The sequence below is a fragment of the Carettochelys insculpta genome, chromosome 3 (assembly GCF_033958435.1).
Source record: "Carettochelys insculpta isolate YL-2023 chromosome 3, ASM3395843v1, whole genome shotgun sequence".
Classification (NCBI taxonomy): Eukaryota; Metazoa; Chordata; order Testudines; family Carettochelyidae; genus Carettochelys; species Carettochelys insculpta.
In genome coordinates, this window is record NC_134139.1 from 2,341,407 (window position 1) to 2,359,524 (window position 18,118).

General features: G+C 46.1%; 1 long non-coding RNA gene across 2 annotated transcripts in view; it reads right to left on the minus strand.

The window, feature by feature from the left end:
• The window catches only part of LOC142010781 (uncharacterized), a 60,486-nt gene that overhangs the window by 27,311 nt on the left and 15,057 nt on the right, over positions 1-18,118 (minus strand). The window lies entirely within an intron of this gene.

The window sequence follows — 18,118 nt, forward strand, 5'->3', positions numbered from 1 at the left end:
GGCCTGGTTCACCCCTTCTCTGGGGATTACCAGAGTCCAGAGCAGGCACCTAGGTGCTATCTCCCTGGTCTCTTGCCTCGTCCCCCAGGAGACACTGCAGAGGTCCTCACTGCTACTTGCTCTCTACTCCTGGCTTTATGCGTGCTCCGTCTGACCTGGCTCACTTCAGCTGCATCGTCTGTTAGACTTTACCAGCCCTGTCTCTCCTCCAGCTGCAGTCTGTCAGGTTAATTGCCCTTTGTTACCTGCTTGGGCCCTGTGCGGGGGGTGGGGGGGGACGGGACACCTCATCCCAGGCCCTCTCACTGCTGTAAAACCTCAGGAATCCTTCATCTTAACCCATCAACACTAAGACTTGGCTTGGGCTGTTTTTAACACAAGAAAGTATCTTGTGAAGTGGCCCCGTTCCTGCCCTGAACTGATTGCAGGATAGTGCTCAGCCAATGCACTCATCGACCTAGGGAAGTGTGTGTTAAAAGCTTAGCCAATGACATATGATCTGTTCTGACAGCACTCAGTGAAAGCTGTGGAAGTGACTCTCGATCCCTTGGAACAAGCAGACTCTGCCAGGCCTAATGGACCCATTCCTGCCTCCCTGCATTAAGAACGGAGCCAGGCTGGAACAGCTAGCAGCTGGGATTTGTCACTGAGCTTTACAGGCATGCCGGGAGTTGCAGGTGTTGCCGCAGCAGCAGGCGACTGACGTGGGATTCCTGTGACAGTGTGGTCTAACAGCTAGCGAACTAGCTGGGAAACCAGGACACCTGGGCTCTGATACAACCATTGTGACCTCAGGCAAGACCTCTTGGCCCACATCCTCAAACCTGCAGGCACTAACTCCCAGTGCCAGACTTCCAAGGACCCAGCCCTTGCAGGAGCTGTTTGGCCCCTGCCATTTGTCAGGTCTCTCTCTCTAAGTATGTGTAGCACCCAGCCCAGTTGGACCCCAGCCTCTGCTGGGATCTGTCACAATAATTCCTGTGTTATGGCATGTAATGATTACTAGAGCAAGGGCTTCTAGCTCAGCCAATTATTCAAGGGGCCAAACACTTCCCAACATAAAACCCCATTTTTGGTTCCTCTTAGCTGTGCCAGATGTTAACCCTTTGGCTGAAAATAATTCACGTGGGCTGACTGACCCAGGTGACTAATTCTTTGGAAAATTTCAGCCAAGACAAGTCAGCTATTTCTAAGAATGAGGCTCTGGGGAAATATGGAGCTAAACATTTTAGAGAACCTTCCCTCTCAGAGGCCTCACACCACCTGGCTTTGGAAAAAGGACTTGAAAATGAGCAGGGGTGTGCCTTTCGCCAGGCCTCGGAAAGTCTGCCCCACTCTGGCCAACTTTTATGCCACAGCTTGCACATGCTCAGCACAGGCTTGTTAGACCTCTGCTAAGCCTCTTCTCCTCGCCCCCATTCCCACACAGGGCCTAGGCAGTGTGGGGAGGAACCTGCTGGAAGCAAATGCAGAGGGGAGAACTGGTCCTGCCGGGAGTAGATTCGAACAAGCAGCAGATGGGGACTGCCTGGGTAAGGAGAGTTGGAGCTGGAGGGATGCAGAAGAAACTGCAATTGGTTGGAGGGACTGGGACCAAGTGATGCTGGAGGTGGGGGACTGAGCCTAAGAGGGGCTGGGCAAGGAGGCAGACTGGGAACTGGTGAAGCAGGGAGACAGAGGGAGGTGAGTGGGAGGGGAAACAGATCTGATGGGGAGCCAGGATGCGGAGGGAGAACTGGTGCTGGCTGGGCAAAGAGGCTGGAGATACAGTATGCGATCAGGTGATTACCATTCAGCGGTACTGGGGGGGCTGAATTAAAGATGCACAGGCAGCCTTAACCTTGGTATTTCCCAGCGTTGGAAAGACCCACTGCCACCTTACCAGGGTCCTTTAATGTCGGCGTTCTGCGAGTATTCCATCCTGAGTCGTGTCTGGTGTTCACGTGCAGTGTGTAGCAGGGGCCCCATCCTCGGCTTTGGCCGCCTACTGCCAGGGCCATACGAAGAAGTGATCACATCACACAGACAATACATAAAAACAATTCCCATAGCCAGATATGTGCTCAGTGACCACCACTCCCCACCCCCCCCGAGCTGGCAAATTGCTGTGGACTCTGCTAGTCCCTAACTTTGCTGCACATAATGGTTAGTTGTGGCTGACAACTGAAGTTATCTCACTATTATGGTACATCATCTAATAAATCATACGTAGGCTTAGAAGGTTTAGATTTTTAGCTGTAGATGTTTGGTAAACAGACCTCACTGCACACACTCAGTGATGAAAAGATATTTTCTTCAATAATAATAAAGATGTATAGACAGGTAAAGCTGATAAGAAAAGTGGACTTGAAAAATGTATTGTATTTTAAAGTTATTTACTTTGTGAATTTTGACAAATGGTACAATTAATTTAGGTTTAAAGGGTTATACAGCTTTAATGGTTAGAATCTCAGAATTGACTGTCATTAAATCATTATTGTCTGACCCCTCCAATTGTCTGACTTCCCCATAATTTGTCACAACTGCATGAAAATTTAAGTTGATACAAATTAGTATGAAAATGGTTAAACATGCTAATTTTGCAAAACTGTGTAAATTGAAAATGGATGCAAATCTTTAAAAGTGCTCAAAATAAGCACACACAAATCAAATCCTTCCGGGCCTGGCCATGCTACAGAGATGTGGTATTGCATTTGAACCATTTAAAGAACACAATCAAATTATATTGCTGTAATAAAAGGATTTGTTCCTTCTATGTGGTAATTAGTAGTAATGTCTAGCAATGCTCCTTAAACAGGAAGTAATTGATTTATTTCATTTCTTTTTACTAAGTAATTGATTTACTTCGTATTTTCAATTAGAGTAATTCAGTTAAGTAAAAATAATGCTAAATAATTCATTCACCTGCTATTTAACTGCTACAAATTACCATGAATGCCTGCAAATTACTTACAGAAAAGGCAAATTCTCTCTTTGCTGGAAGGAAGGGTTCTTTTAACAATTAACGACAGCAGTACTTGTGGTGGTGTGCCATTGCCATGTTAGCTGCTCTGCAATGCCAAGGACAAGCAAGGGAAGGTTGCTGACACTCAATGAACGATGACCCTTTTTGACCTGCCCCCTAAACATAATACCTTGAGTTAGAGTCCCACTGTGAAGTAAGGGGATAAGACCACGTCTGAACCACGTGTGCTCACATCACGGGTTATCGATTTTGGAACCTCTTTGGAACAGCCTTTGGCTCCGGGACTGCAGCAGGGTGGGGCATCATCCTACTGGCAGACGCCAAAGAGGCACGGCCTCCATGCTAAGTGAGCTTCACCAGGACTGACCTCTAGCTGGACAGTCGGATCACAGCCAGCCCTGGTGATCTTAGCACTCCACCCAAACTTTTGGCGCCCATGCAATTGCCAGCGATGGAGCCACATTCATTCCCTGGGACGCTGCACTGGAGTGCGTTGCGTGAGCGCATTCTGTCCCAAGAAACCTGCAAAACAAACCGAGCTGCTGGAGGCAGTTGTTGGGGAGGGCTTTGAACAGGCTCATTTCTGATCTTGTCCCAAGACCGCCAAAGGCAGAGGAGTGTTGGCTTTTAAAACTCTCATTCCAAGAAGTACAGAGCACTTGGTTAGTTCTTTGAGACCATGATACAGCAACTTGCTGAAGGGCCTGCTCAAGCCCCACTGATTTTGACAAGACCAAAGCATGAGCAGGCATGCTTTGCCATTCCAGGGCTCTCTACCACAAATCAAGTGCTGACTGATGCCCTGACCCTGCAACCTATGCAGTCCCACTCAATTCACTGGGCTCATCACACGTGTCCCTTACCCATGCGAGTGTGCTGCCATGTGCTCTTCGAGAACGTCCCCCAACTGCGTGCAAGAGCTGCAGGGGGAAGCATTGCTAGTTTTCAGCAGGGCACGAAGGCAACTTACCACGAAGAGGTGAAATTTTTCAGCAAAGTCTTCCCCTGAAAAATAGGGATAGCAATGCTGTTTGAAGGGCGATTTGTGCTGTGATAGCACCTCAGATCCCCAGGGTGCCCTGGGGCAAGGCGCTGTGGGCACACAGAACAAGAGGACAGTTCCTAACCCAAAGCACTGCTGCAGTCTTAAAGGTTGGTCTGCACTAAAGACTTAGGTCAACAAAGTGCTCAGGCGCTGTAAAAACCCATCTCGAGTGCCGCAGCTATGATGACCTAAGTCCCATAAAGATGCTGCCGGGTTGAGGGCCCATCGCTCGAGGAGGTGATATTGCTACAGCAAAGGAAAAAGCTCTTCCACTGCCGTAGGCTGCGTCTAACATGCCGTGTTACGTGAGCATAGGTCTGGCCCCACAGTTACTCCATTAAAATCCTCATAGAGTAGGCTTGGCCTGAGTAAACGCTTCCTTCCTCCACTCTGTCTAGACCTGGAGCCCTCTTCTCTGCATCTGGGCAGTGATTAGCACAAAAGGGCCCAGATCTCGCATAGAGCTTCCAGGCGATACGAGCACGCGCTGCTGATAAAGAAACCAAACAACGAGCACTGGCTGGGTGCAATGTTAACCACCAAGGAGAATGCACAGCACAGGGGAAAGGTTCAGTATGATCCCAGGCACCAGAAGGTCAGGTTGTGCAGTATCGTTACCATCCCCTGGTGCAGAAGGTATGCGCCCAAGTTACACACTTCAGCTATGACCTTTTATAGGAGGAAAAGTGACAGGACTCTTTACACGTTACTAAAATCCAACCCAGGCATTTGTCCCACCCCCCACCCTTAGTGTTCTGCTCCTTAGCTAGCTTCATTTTGGACACTAGCATCTCAGGTGCTCATCTGCGTCTGCAAAGGTCCTTCCCTAGCTTGTGTTAAGCCATAGATCAAACCTATCTCCTTTTGCCAAATGCTGATTTCAGCAAACTCAAGGAGCTACGGGATACTTAGTACGAGTGATTTGGATTATTGTACGGACCGAATCACGGGTACAATATTTGTGCTTAATCCTCTGGCTGCTTAATGCATGCTAGTCAGCAACATGTAAGAGTGTGGCCTTATTCTTTCTGGTTTTTTAAATTAAAGGACATATGCTTATCCTGTGGCTAAATTCTATTAGGAAGCTAGTCTTTCACTGAGTCACTAAAACAGACATTAAAGCAGTGAGTTACTAGAGATGCTAGCTGATAATGAGTCCATTTGCCAGCAGAATTCCGCACAGCCTAACACAAAACTGTTTTTGTGCTGCACTTTCTAGATCCACTAAGAATTTTTGAATGTAAGTGACTAAACCCCAAGGCCATGCACGCTGAAGGTCCTCTTCTCTGTGTATCACTCTGCTCCCGCCCATTGCCAAATGGCCAAAACAGTTAGGAAGGAGATGCTATGAAATGCTGATTCTTCACATAAAAATAAGCATCAGCTCTTTTGCATTGAGGGAAAGGGAGCTGCATTGCAGCAGCAGAATTAAGAGTGTCAAGTTTAGAAGCTCTGTCCTACCCCTGGTGCTAGCGCACCGCCTCAATTTCCCCACATGTGAGGCGTGGAAAAGAATACATAGGGCTACCTGCCAAGCCTGCCTGTTGGGAGTCCAGCACAGTGAAAAATTGGGTTTTTTTGGTTCATTTTTGGTTCATTGGTAATCATTTTTGGTTCATTTTTTTTGGTTCATTGGTAATTATTTCTTCTTTTTTTTTTTTTTTTAAACTTTTCAAAAACGTAAAGTCAGACTGAAAAATAATGTTAACCATTTTGAGTGAATGTAAAAATATTATTTTGGATCAAATGGTTTGATTTTGTCTACACAAACAAGTGGTTTGCAGAAAGAGAGAGTCACAAGAGCTGCCACATTTTGGGCTCAGCCCAGCAAAGCACTTAAGGACGTGCATAGCTTTGAGCATGTGAGCTGTGCTGCACCAACTGCTGCGGGGGTCCAGTGTGCTGAGGGCTCAGCACGGATGCAGGTGGTTTGCTGGATGGAGGCCAGAAAGCGCTCAGCACTTTGAAGAATGAAGCTTTCAGACTCCAGCCTCTGGCACCCTTGCTTGATTCAGACCTGTTCTGGTACTTGGTTCCCCTAAAAGGTTTAAAACTTCCCTGGGACACTTATGAAATCCTGAGCCTTCGTCTGCTTTGTACTTCTCGGCAGGACCAGCCAGTTCAGAGGGAGCCTTTCAGCTGGTATTTTGCCCCTGAGGACCAGGAAAATGAACGTTGCTTTCAGATAACAGGCCCCGACTGTGCCTGTTTGATCTTCCTGTCTGTGAGGTATCTGGCAAGAGCAGCAGAGGGATGCTGCAGGCAGCCACCACACTGTTGATATGCAGCTCTCTGCTTTGAGCGTTTGTTGTAAATGTGTCCAAGGCATTGGGGCACATGCGTGGAGGTGCCATGTGTGGCCTCTCTGCCCCGGTGGCTTCTCCTGACACTTGGTACAGATGCTTCCGTTGGTGACCAGTGCAGACATCCAGCCGGGAGACTCGCACCAGGAGTGCCCCTCACTGCACAACCTGCACATCTCTGATCACAGAAATCCCCATTTCTGGCACATGCTCTTTGTGAGTGTAACTCGAACCACTCCAGAGGAGGCAGGCCAACCTGAACCCAGTGTGTGTTTCAGTAGCTCTTTCTTGCCTATCTTGGTTGTATTTGTTTTCACTGGCACACACAATCTATCTGAGATATATCAATAGATCTAGATATTAACAGCCCCAGCCATGGGATTGGCTGGATAGGGGTAGGGAAGGGAACAGGGATCTGATAGAGTACCAGCTCCTCTCTTTTCACCAAAAAGGCACCAGATATTAACACCAATATAGATGAAACAACACAACTATATTTACAGCAAAGCCATCTACCTGAAACTTCACGGGCACGTATAGGTGTCACTGGAGCCCTTGGCTTAGCTGTCAGTGCGAAACACTAAGTGTCAGTCAGCTAATCAAGTTAGCACATCACTGACTGGAGAGGATGGTCTAAGAACATCTAGGGTCCTCAAGTAAGTGTAAATAAATTCCCGAGGCCCTCATAGGAGAAGACGGGGATGACAGGAGAGTGGATGAAAATGCTTTATTTGAGCTTACAGGCTCAAGAGTGGTAGCAAAATGTGGAGTATGTTACGGAATGTGTTTATATCTCAATATAAAAGGAGAAATCGGGGAGAGGCATTGTTGTACTAGTACAGACAACTGCATCCGGATGTGCTGATAGAAGCACCATTGTCACACCCGTGTTACTCTATCTGTAACCAGTGTGCAGGTGTGCTAGTCCAATTTTGCCACTGAACTGAAATATTTATGCCAATTTCATCAAAATTGCATCTGTAAGCAGGATCTGAAGGAATGCTTCCCTTACAGCTAGCTGTAAGAGAGAAAGGCTTTGGGTGTGTATATGTAAATGAAGTTTGCTCCTGCTTTGTTTAGATTTATTAGGTATTCAGCAGATGGAGTGGTATTCTGCTCATTATAATCAACTTTATTTGTGTCTTGACACCAGTTATGCTTGTATTACATGCAGGAAGAGCTAAAATATGGTTACCAAAGTTTGTAATTTTGTAGGAATACGGAAAAGTAGCACTGTACTAAATTGTTTCAAAGGAAAGGACTCATGTTTAGCAGAGAGAACCTGGTTAAACAGGGGCTTGGCTTTCAGAGCTCTGTAAGAGAGGCGGGGTGGGAAAAGGTTATTTTGTCAAGAGTCAACATATCCTCCCTTGCTCTGGCTTGGTTTGACCTTCTTCCCCATCCTCTGTTCAAAGAACAGAGCTAGATAGGCATCACTAAAAGCCTCTTTCGTACTGTGTTGCCGCTGAGACACTAACAAATGTATTAGGTCATGAGCTTTCCTGGGTAGGCCTGCTTTTTAAGATGACTCATCATCAACAACAACCATGGACTCAGCACCCCTTCGTGTCCCATGCCTCCCTCATCATTTCCTTCCATCTTTCCCTGTCCAGTGCACAGTGAGTTAGTTTCCATAGTCTAGCTCCACATCAACCTACTATGTCATCTACCCATTCTCTGTGGGGTCTGCCTCTCCTATTCAAACAGTCCATTATGCCGAATGCCAGGGTCTTGATTTTTCACTTGTTGTTCATTCTGCAGGTATGCCCACATAGCTGTAATTTCCATTGTATAACCTTCTGCAGCAGGTTCTCTTTTGTATTTGTCTTCCTATGTAATTCCTCCTTGGTGACCTTCTGTGTCCATCCCATTCTCAGGATCTTTCTATAACAGCTCCTCTCAAACACCAATATTCTTCTCTTCAAATCTATCACCCCTGTTTCACATCTGTACAACATGCTGCTGAATACACATTTTCAAGATGCTCAGCTTCTTTTATTCCAAGAAATTGGGTCCAGCTGTGCTTTGTACAGATCGGTGCAATATCTGGTCCATCGCTGCACAACCTTCTCCTTGTTCAGGATCACCTTGTCAGTCTCATCTTTGATCACCATCTGCTTCAGCTACCACTTCCTACTAATATTCCTGATCATCTTATGCACGTCCCTGGTCTCCCACTCACCATAATATCTCTCTGTATTGTCTCACTGCTCCTCTAACCATTTTGCTTTATCCCTTCTGGCCGCTTTCCTTCTCTCATGGCAATTTACTCTATATTGCTGTTTTGTCCCCTTGGAAACATCCCTTCTGATCTTCAACGCTTTCTTCTCTTGGACCAACTTCAGTGTCTCCTGCGTAATCCACTTCTTATTGATCTTCTCCTCTTCCAGAGTAGTCTGCTCAATTGCCTCCTTTATCACTGTGGCTATCCCTTGGACTCTCTTATCTAGGTCTTTCTCTGTGCCCACATTCCTGATCTGCTCTTTGAGCGCTGCTCTGTACACATTCCCTCTTTCTTCCTCACCTCACCACATCTGTTCTCTTCTTGAACTGCGTCTTATACTTTTTCTTGAGTTTCATCTTGATGTTTACAATCAGTAGACTGTGGTCTGAGTCTATGTCCGCTCTTTGGAAAATTCGGCACTGCTGTACTGATGTTACCCATCTTCTTCTTATCAGGATCATATCTATCATGTTGTTCGACTTCCCATCATTCGATGGCCATGTCCACTTTCTACAGTCCTTTTGCTGGAATCTCATGTTGCAGACCACCATCTCATGCTCCATAGCAAACTTGAGTATCCAAACCTTCCCACGACTCTCTCCCAACCTTCATCATCTGTTCCAACTTTCACATCTCAATCTCCTCTGATAAGCAACACATCTCTCTTCGCTATCTCCCCAGTGTCTTTGTTGAGTCTTTATAGAACAGCTCAGTCTCTTCCTCTGTACTGTCCGACATGGGTACATACACCTGAATGACTGAGATGTTAAACGGTTTTGCTTCAAATCTTGCTACCATCATTCTCACACTCACTGGTTTGTACCTTAACAATGCTCTTTTAGCTCTTTTGCTAATAAGGAATCCAACTTCTGCCGCATGCTTCATTTTGTTCCCTGACCAAATGGCTTTGCAACCTCACATCTCGCCCAATATCGTCCAACTCATCTTCGCCAGTTCAAGTATATCGCATCAGTATCACTCCATCTCCTTTTGAAGCAGCTCTAACTTTCCAGTAGCTCACAGTGTTTGGACATTCCATGTTCCAATGGATAGCAGGTGTGTTACTTGTAATCTTCTTTTGGTAGCCAACTTATCGATCCAACCCTGACCACTTGATTGGTGTTGCAAACCTTGTTTATCTGGGCAACGTCCAAGCTGGCATCAGATTTCATTCATATTGTTGTTTCACAATCAGCACATCATCACTTATCTGACCAACCCTCCTCCTTTATCCAGGCTTGGGACTGGCATAGAACCCCCAGAGGCTTCACAGTGGAATTTTAAAATACCTGGAGTAGAAAAAATTAAAACCCAGGGTTTATATAGCAGGGAGGGCAGGAAGGGGGAAGGGAAAAAGGGTTACCTGTCACAAGTAGAAACAGTTGATGAAGCAAATTAAGTAGGTTGTAGCCATTTCCTGAGAATATCAAAGGTGGGGAAATGGCCCTTGTAAAGCTCCATATGGTTGAGTCTATCAAAACAAAAAAACAGTCAAGTAGCACTTTGAAGACTAACAAAATAATTTATTAGGTGAGGTTTTGTGGGATAGACCCACTTCTTCAGACCATAGCCATACCAGAACAGACTCAGTATTTAAGGCATAGAGAACCAAAAACAATAATCAAGGTTGACAAATCAGAAAAAAATTATCAAGGTGAGCAAATCAGAGAGCAGAGAGGCGGGGTGGGGGGGGAGTCAAGAATTAGATTAAGCCAAGTATGCAAAGAGCCCCTATAATGTCCCAGAAAATTTGCATCCTGGTTCAAACCATGTGTTAATGTGTTGAATTTGAATATGAAAGAGAATTCAGCAGTTTCTCTTTCCAAAGCAGATTGAAAATTCTTCTTCAATAAGGCGCAAACTCTTAAGTCATTAACAGAATGGCCCACTCCATTAAAATGTAGACTAACTGATTTGTGGATCAGGAATGTTTTGATGTCTGTTTTGTGCCCATTAACTCTTTGTCTAAGAGAGTTTGAAGTCTGTCCAATATACAAAGCATCTGGGTAGAGATCTTGTAGTTTTTGGTCTCTGTCAGTTGGATCAGAGCAAATGCTATTGTACCTAAGGGCTTGACTGTAAATAATGGGTCTAGTTGTGTGTGCAGGATGGAAGCTAGAAGGGTGTAGATAAGTATAGCGATCAGTGGGTTTCCGGTACAGTGTGGTACCAATCAGGCCATCCTTGATTTGTACTGTAGTGTCCAGGAAATGTATCTCTTGCATAGAGTAATCGAGGCATAAGTTGATGGTGGGGTGCAGATTGTTAAAGTCTCTGTGGAATTCTTCTAGAGCCTCTGTACCATGGGTCCAAATCATAAAGATGTCATCAATGTATCTTAGGTAGAGGAGGGGTAATAGGGGACGAGAGCTGAGGAATCGTTGTTCCAGGTCAGCCATAAATATATTAGCATATTGTGGGGCCATGTGGGTGCCCATAGCAGTTCCACTAATCTGGAGGTATAAATTGTCCCCAAATCAGAAATAATTTTGCTTAAGAACAAAGTTGCATGCATCTAATGAAGCGGGTCTTTGTCCATAAAAGCTTATACTCCAACATATCTGTTAGTCTATTAGGTGCCACAAGACTTCTTGTTCTCGAAGCTACAGGCTAACAGCTACCTCTCTGATACTTGTCAGGATGAAGGACAGACGACATCGCAAACAACAAGCAGCACAGAGTGAGTGATATGAAGGAAAAGAGGAGGATGCGGAACCTTAGACAATGGACATCAAGTTGCTATAGAAAATTGTCACATACAAACCAGACCCCAGGAACAGCATGCAGTGTGGTGCTCTGTCCCTCTCTGGTGGTGGCTGGGCCAGAGACTGAGAGAAATGAGCCTGCTGTATCCTTAGCTAGCAGTGCTAAGAGACGCCAGCATAAAAGCTTGTACTCTAGGATCCTGAGCAAAGTGTTAGTTGTTCAGCAGCTGTTTTCAGGCCAGTGCGGGATAAAACTCTTTCTTGGGAAGCAGCACATTCTTGCACTTCTCAGCCAAATGACCTCTGCTTGCTTCAGCCAGCTTCTCTCTTTATCTAGCTCAAGGATACCCACAGCTTTGTTTGCAGTCCAGGTACCGGGTGGCTAGCTGCCTGCCACTTCTTTAGTCTCTTGTCTGAGAGGCCTTGCCTTGAAAGAAGGGTGAACCCTAAGATGCGGCAGGAGAGAAGGCCCAAGAGACGCTGAGTCAGAAGAAGTTCAAGAAAAGTGGCAGCTAGGGGCTGTATGTGGTGAAGCTTGACTGCCTCTTGTAGGGTGGCTGGCCTGGCAGAGAAGGACCTGAGTTCTCCTACCAGCCCCAGGGAGGTGGCTTGAGGCCAGACAACGACTACCATGAGAAAGATGGGAGACCACAGGTCGCAGGGCTGGGGCTGAGGACCCCAAAAGGACACTTTTACTCTGCTACCCCAAAAGAGTTGGAGTTTGTGACCTGGAACAAGTGACAGGAACCCTGGGCAGTGGCACCTGGAGAGATACAGCCTGCTACATCACACCCCGCCATGAGGAGGTGCTCAAGCAGGGAGCTTGTGCTTCCACCCTGTGTAGTGAAATGACCTGCTCACCAAGCGCCATTCCCAGAAGCAAGTGGGGCTGCTGGCAGTTGGGTGTCAGGAACACTCCATGGAGAAAGCTCTGGGGCCCATCCCATAATTAGGGCCCCAGTTTTTCGTATTGTTCCTGCTGACAGGCTATGTGGAGAGAGTGAACAAAAGAAACTTTAACAGCATCCCTGTCCCTAAAAATGGAACCTGTTTTTTCAAATCTCTGTCCTCCAGTGTGCTTGCGACAGCTGGACACAATGCAGAATGGCCAATTACCATAATGAGCTAGGTATCCCACAGCCAGTATTTCCCACTAATTAAAGCAAACAGAAAAAAGTTTCAGCTGAATTTGCATGACCATCCAGCCTGTAATTACCCCACAGGTGATTCCCGAAGTGAAATAAAAATGAAGCTAACCAACATGGCACGCAAAGAACACCACATGGAGATGGTGTGAATAAGTGCTCTGCAATATTGGTTTCATAAGGAATTGGGAGAGACTGGGCTTGGGCTTTGTGTATCTCAGAACAGCAAACAATTCAATTTCCAGCCACGCCAAAACAGGCTGTGCTGCAACTCTCAGAGCCTGGCAAATTTCACAGCAGCAGTTGCACTACATTGATTGCTTTGACTTTTATGAAGGGACTAACGCTTTTAAATTATAGGCTGAAGTCAAAGCATTCAAAGGCATATATTTTTGCCAGACGGGCATGCAATGGTTTACTTTGCCAGGTCAAATCAAAGTAGGCTTGGAAGTAAAATTACTTGCTGCAGCAAAACACAATTTGATTTGATTTTAGGAGAAAAATGTCCTCTCTCCCCCATTCCCTGTTACAGACATATAATTGCCAGCCAAAGCAAACAAGAGATGTCTTCAAACAATCATGGCTGCAATAGCATTTCCTTCCAATTTACTTGAGAATGACATCACAATCTAAAAATTCATTTCTTCCGACACAACTGCATTGGCAGACTCATTTGCCTGTGGGAAAGTGATCAAGAGCATTTTTCCTAGACTGCAGCAGTTAAATGATTAACATTCAACTGATGGGTAGTTATGAAGGATTCTGTGGGTAAATAAATGTTGTTGCATTAATTGAGTTCATGTTCCCCATGTGTTGGGACAGGGTATTGTCCTGCTCCTTGGCAACATTATGTTTCCAGGAGGGCCATGGCCTGTCATTTGACATATGATTATATTTACTGGAAGTCTATTATCAGCCACTAGATGTCTCTATGTACTATCTTTAATAAACACCAGAGACAAGATCAGAGAGGCAATATCTTTTACTGGACCACGTCTATGAGAGAAACCAGTTTTCCAGCCACACAGACCTCTTCTTCAGGTCTGTAATGCAGCAAAGGTAACCAACCTCCCTGAAACGCAGGTGGAAGAATTCTTCTGGGAACCTAGCACTGTAAGAGAATGTCAAAGTGGAGTGTGGATTTCGAAGCTGCCCCCATCTACACTGTCAGTCTGCAATTCGAAGTCTTCATTTCGAAATTCACGTGGCTGCCATTATGCTAATGTGATGCTGAATAGGCATATTATCCTGCTTCAAATTGCCTCATTACTGTGCCACCTCCAACAGGAGGGGGCAAGTGTAGAAGTAGCCTAAGAGCCTTTCATACTATCAGGGCTGGTATGTCAGAATCGAGCTGCCGTGTGAAAAAATGGATGAACTATTGAATACAGATCTGGACTGAAGCGTTGCCCTGCCCCGGCACAGAGCTGAGGTGACAGCTCTTGGTCCTCATATCTTTACTCGTTCTGAAGATCAGAACTCTGCATCACCCCTGTTCATGGTGCAGATTCCTCCCCGCTGCCAGCCAGGCCAAGGGATGCATTACATGGATGAATCTGCCCACTTTCTGCCCCTGCCCAAATGCCTCCCGCGTAGGCTGGCAGAGTAGTAGCCCCATGGAAGCTGTTCTTCTGGTGCCTGTCATAGATGTAGCCAGTGCAGAAGAGCCAGGTAACATAGCATGGAAGACACTGATCACTCTGGAGGAGAGAAAAAGTGGCCCTTGAGCCCTCTGTGCTGATATATGATGTTAATCCATATCTGGCCCAATATGCAAGGAAAAACTTCAGCTGCACTGAAGTCAATACACAGAAAAATCAACACACAATGGTCACGTTCTGATCCTTTCACTCAAGCTAAATGGTGCTTCTCTCCACAAGCAACTTCAGTGAGACTGCAGCAGGGAATGGGAAAGGAATCCAGGAGATTCACAGAATCACAGGGCTGGAAGGGACCTCAGGAGGTCATCTAGTCCAGCCCCCTGCTTCAAGCAGGATCAACCCCCACTAAGTCGTCCCAGCCAGGACCTTGTCCAGCCGGGACTTAAAACCCTCGAGGGATGGAGAATCCACCACCTCTCTAGGCAACGCATTCCAGTGCTTCACCAGCCGCCTGGGGAAGAAGCTTTTCCTAATATCTAATCTGCACCTCTCCCTCTTCAGCTTCAGACCATTACTCCTTGTTCTGCCATCTGACACCACTGAGAACAGTTTCTCACCCTCCTTTTTAGAGCTCCCCTTCAGGAAGTTGAAGGCTGCTATTAAATCACCCCTAAGTCTTCTCTTCTGTAAACTAAACAAGCCCAAATCCCTCAGCCTCTCCTCATAGGTCTTGTGCTCCAGACCCTTAATCATTTTTGTTGCCCTCCACTGAACCTGCTCCAGCACATCCACAGCCTTTTTATACTGGGGGGGTCCAAAACTGGACACACTATTCCAGATGTGGCCTCACCAGTGCCGAATAAAGAGGAATAACTACTTCTCTAGATCTGCTCAAAATGCTCCTCCTAATGCACCCAAGTATGCCATTAGCCTTCTTGGCTACAAGGGCACACTGTTTACTCATATCCAGCCTTTCATCCACCATAACCCCAAGGTCCCTTTCCATCATACTGCTGCTGAGCCAGTTGGTCCCCAGCCTGTAACAATGCTTGGGACTCTTCCGTCCCAGATGCAGGACTCTACACTTCTCCTTATTGAACTGCATCAGATTTCTTTTGGCCCAGTCCTCCAATTTATCCAGGTCCCTCTGGATTCTCTCTCTACCCTCCAATGAATCTACCTCTCCCCCTAGTTTTGTGTCATCCGCAAACTTGCTGATGGTACAACCCAGTCCCTCATCCAGGTCATTAATAAAGATGTTGAATAACACGGGCCCCAGAACTGAGCCTTGAGACACTCTGCTTGAAACAGACCACTATCCAGATAGTGAGCCATTGACCACTCTCCGTTGGGCCCGACCACCAAGCCAGCTTTCTATCCATCTGATAGTCCAAGGATCCAATCCATATTTCCTTAACTTATGAACAAGAATATTGTGGGAGACCGTATCAAAAGCCTTGCTGAAGTCAAGGTATATCACATCCACTGACTTCCCCATGTCCACAGAGCTTCTTACCTCGTCATAGAAGCTAATCAGATTGGTCAGGCAGGACTTGCCCCTGGTGAATCCATGTTGGCTACTTTTGATCACTTTCTCCTCTTCCAAGTGCTCCAAAATGGATTCCTTGAGGATTCCCTCCATTATTTCCCCAGGGTTTGAGTTAAGGCTGATGGGTCTATAGTTCCCTGGATTGTCCTTCTTTCCTTTTTTAAAGATGGGCACTACGTTTGCCTTCTTCCAGTCATCTAGTATCTCCCCTGATCTCCAAGAGTCTTCAAGGATAATGGCCAAAGGTTCTGCAATGACCTCTGCCAATTCCCTCAGTTCCCTAGGGTGCATTAAATCCAGACCCATGGACTTGTGCACATCTAGTTTTTCTAGATAGCTCAGAACTTGTTCCTTCCCCACAGATGGCTGCCCTCCACCTTCCCATACTGCATCGCCTAGGACCGTCATGTGGAAGTTGACTTTGTCCGTGAAGACTGAGGCAAAAAAAGCATTGAATACTTCAGCTTTTCCTGTATTATCTGTCACTAGGTTACCTCCCTCATCCAGTAATGGCCCCACACCTTCTCTGATCACCTGTTTATTGTTCACATGTCTGTAGAAACCCTTCTTGTTACTCTTCACATCCCTTGCCAGCTGCAGTTCCAATTGTGCTTTCGCTTTCCCGATTACTGCCTGGAGATTGTCAGCTTTTGATAATAGATTCAAATCAAGGCTGTTTTGAACACAGATGTTGTCAACTAGTGTATCATAAATAGCACTCCTTCAACGGTGTTGTCTGTCCAATGCCTAGTGGCTACACCCCCAAATAAGAAAAACAATGGTAACACATGAGATTAATCTTTACCATCCAAGAGCCCAGGGAATACAGGGTCACAGAAGCTGAACTGATCCACCCCATCATCAACCTCAGTCTGGTACAGTCCACACAAGAAATCCACTTCCTGGACACTACTGTACAAATAAGTGATGGTCACATAAATACCACCCTATACCAAAAACCCACAAACTGCTATGCTTATCTACCCGCCTCCAGTTTCTATCCAGGGCACTACGCGATCCATTGTATACAGCCAGGCACTAAGGTACGACTGCATTTGTTCCAATCCCTTAGACAGAGACAAAGATCTACAAGACCTTTACCAAACTTTCCTGAAACTACAATACCCACTTCAGGAAGTGAAGAAACAGACTGACAGAGCCAGACGGGTACTCAGAAGCCACCAGCTACAAGACAGGCCCAACAAGGAAAACAACAGAACACCACTCGCCATGACATACAGCCCCCAGCTAAAACCTCTCCACTGCATCATCAGTGATCTATAACCCATCCTGGACAAACTCTCACAGACTTTGGGAGGCAGGCCAGTCCTTGCCTACAGACAGCCTGCCAACCTTAAACAAATCCTCACCAGCAACTATAGACCACACCACAGTAACTCTAAATCTGGAACCAATCCTTGCAACAAACCTCGCTGCCAACTCTGCTCACATATCTACACTTATGATGTAAACACAGGACGTAACCACATTGACCACACCATCACCGGCTCTTTCACCTGCACATCTACTAATATAATATATGCCATCATGTGCCAGCAATGCCCCACTGCAATTTACATTGGCCAAACTGGACAGTCTCTACCTAAAAGAATAAACGGACACAAATCAGACATCAGGAATGGTAACATAAAAAAAAACTTGTAGGAGAACACTGCAATATCCCTGGACACTCAATAACAGACTTAAAAGTAGCCATCCTACTACAAAAAAACTTCAAAAACAGACTTCAAAGAGAAACTGCAGAGCTGCAATTCATTTGCAAATTTGACACCACCAACCAAGGACTGAACAGAGTCTGGGCGTGGTTGGTCAATTACAAAAGCAGTTTCTCCTCTCTTGATGTTCACAGCTCCACATTAACTGCTGATAATGGGCCATATCTTCTGCGACTGAACAGACTTTGTCAACTCTGGCCCTCCCCTTGACTGGGACTCCCTCCTTTTCATAAACCCATATATTTAAACCCTGCTCTGGAACCCCCACTCAAGCATCTGGCAAAGCGGGTCTTTGCCCACAAAAGCTCATGCTCCAAAATATCTGTTAGTCTATAAGGTGCCACAGGACTTCTTGTTGTTTTTGAAGATACAGACTAACTCGGCTGCCCCTGTGACCCTGATTAGTGTATGTCCTAGTAAGGAGCTTCAGGTATCGAAGCTGGGCCCCTCGCTTCCCTGAGATCTCCAGGCTTTGCATCCCCCCCTCTGTGCTTTGTCCGTTACTTACTTTCCATTACTAGGCACCAGAGTAGTAAAAGAACACAAAAAGTAACCCCGCTTTTGGTCTGGCAGCAGGCTCTGGCATGCGCTGGGTTCTAAGTATGTGGCATACATGTACAGGTTGCACCTCTCTAGTCCTTTGCCCTCGGGACCCAACCGTTACTGAAGGAGAGAATTTGCCGAACAATGGGAGGTCAATATTGTCTAGCACGTTACTAACACTGCTACTGTCTACTGGGCTCTTAAAAGACATTTGGGCATAAATTAGAGCTAAATAACAGCACAGAACACCAAGAGCCTGGACTGTGGCTGTATACACACTTAGCCAGTTTTTTAACCTTTTC